Below are 1,859 nucleotides of genomic sequence, written 5' to 3'. Positions count from 1 at the left end.
ATAGTATATATATGATATATAAAAATATATATAAATATATGTACAAATGCTTGTATATATATTTATATATGCATTTTTTTTCTATCATGCATTGTATTTTTGGTATCTTATCCAAGAACTCTTTGACTAACACAGAGTAGCAAAGATCTTCTCCTGTGTTTTGTTTTAGAAATTTCATAGTTTTACTTTTAAAATTTATGTTTGTGTTAATTTTTGTAGTAATGTATAAAGTATAGATTGAGTTTCATTTTATTGCACATGGATGTCCAATTTTTCCTATATAATTTACTAAAAACACTATTCTTTCTATATTGATTGGCCTTTGCACATTTGTGAAAAAAAAAATCAGTTGAATATATTTTTGAGAGTCTATTCCTAAAAGTTCTGTTCTGTTCATTGTGAACAGAATATGTGTCTATCTTTTCACAAATAGCACAATGTCTTTATGATTGTAGTCTTATAATAAATCTTTAAATCAAGTTGTATCAGTCATTTAACTTTGTTCTTCTTGTCAAATTGCTTTGACTATTCTATTTCCTTCGATTCTTCATTTTAATTTTAGCATTAGTATATTGACATCTGCAAAAAATTCTGCTGAGACTTTGATTAGGATTTCATTGACATTCTAACAATATTGGATTTCTAATCTATGAACATATTATATCTCTTTATTTACTTACGTATTCCTTATTTTCTTTCAACAATATTTTATAATTTTTAGCATATACATCCTATAATATTTTGTTAAATGTATACCTAAGTATTTGTTTTCCACTTTGGGTGATATTGTATATAATATAATAACTTTGTAAAATTTGAAATTTCTAAAGCAAAACACAGGAGAAGATCTTTGCTACTCCAAAATTGTTGGTAGTATATATGGTGCTGTAGTGGTCAAGGCATTTGGCTGCTAACCAAATGGTCCATGGTTAGAACCCACCAGCCACTCCACAGAAGAAGGATGAGGCAATCTGCTTCCATAAATATTTACAGCCTGGGAAACCCAATAGGGATTGCTATGAGTCACAATCAACACAGTGGCAGTGAGTTTGGGGTTTTGTGATATATATTCAAATGACTTTTATATTGACCTTGTAATATGACCTTGCTACATTCACTTATTAGTTATAGAAATTTGTAGATTTTTAAATAGACCAGCAGGTCTTGAATAAATACAGTATATTCCCTTTATTCAAAACTGGATAACTTCTACTGCCATATCTTCAAGTTAACTAATTTCTTTCTTTGAGTGTGTGAAGTGTACCAATGAGCCTGGTGAATATATTCTTTATCTCTGTTACTTTAGTTTTCATTTCTAGTATACCCATGTGTTTATTTCTTAGAATTTCTCTGTGGTAAAATTTCACATCTGATTTTGAATATTATTCATATTTTCTAATATGCCTATAACAAGTAAATAATAATTATTTAAAATTCCTTCTCTAATTGTTTGAACATCTGTGTCATATTGTTTTAACGCAAAACACTGTATTTTCTTCTTTTCTTGCTTTTAAATAAGCCTTATAATTTTTAGTTAGTTTGTTTATTTAAAGTTAGTAATTCTGTATAGGGAAGTAACGACTGGGGTAAATAATTTTCATGATTATGCCTTTTCTTAATCTAGATCATTGTTGAGGGAGTTAGATCAAGCTAGTGAATAATTAAACTGAGATGGGGTTTGCCATTACTTTCAGTGCACTCTAGGCTTCAAGTTCCTCTACTGTTACCTTCTGCTTAGGGTGGGAGCTGGTTTGCAGAAGTTTCACTCAGCATCTATTCTGCCTTCAACCTAAGTCACACTTTTGCACTGCAACTTAGAGAGGGTTTCTATGTTTTTGCAACTATTCTAGTACTATTGC

This window comes from Orycteropus afer, unplaced genomic scaffold (genome assembly GCF_000298275.1).
Source record: "Orycteropus afer afer isolate SDZICR_OR568_19922 unplaced genomic scaffold, OryAfe1.0 scaffold00339, whole genome shotgun sequence".
NCBI classification, from domain to species: domain Eukaryota; kingdom Metazoa; phylum Chordata; class Mammalia; order Tubulidentata; family Orycteropodidae; genus Orycteropus; species Orycteropus afer.
The sequence above is the reverse complement of the archived record's forward strand: the minus strand, read 5'-3'. Positions refer to the sequence as shown.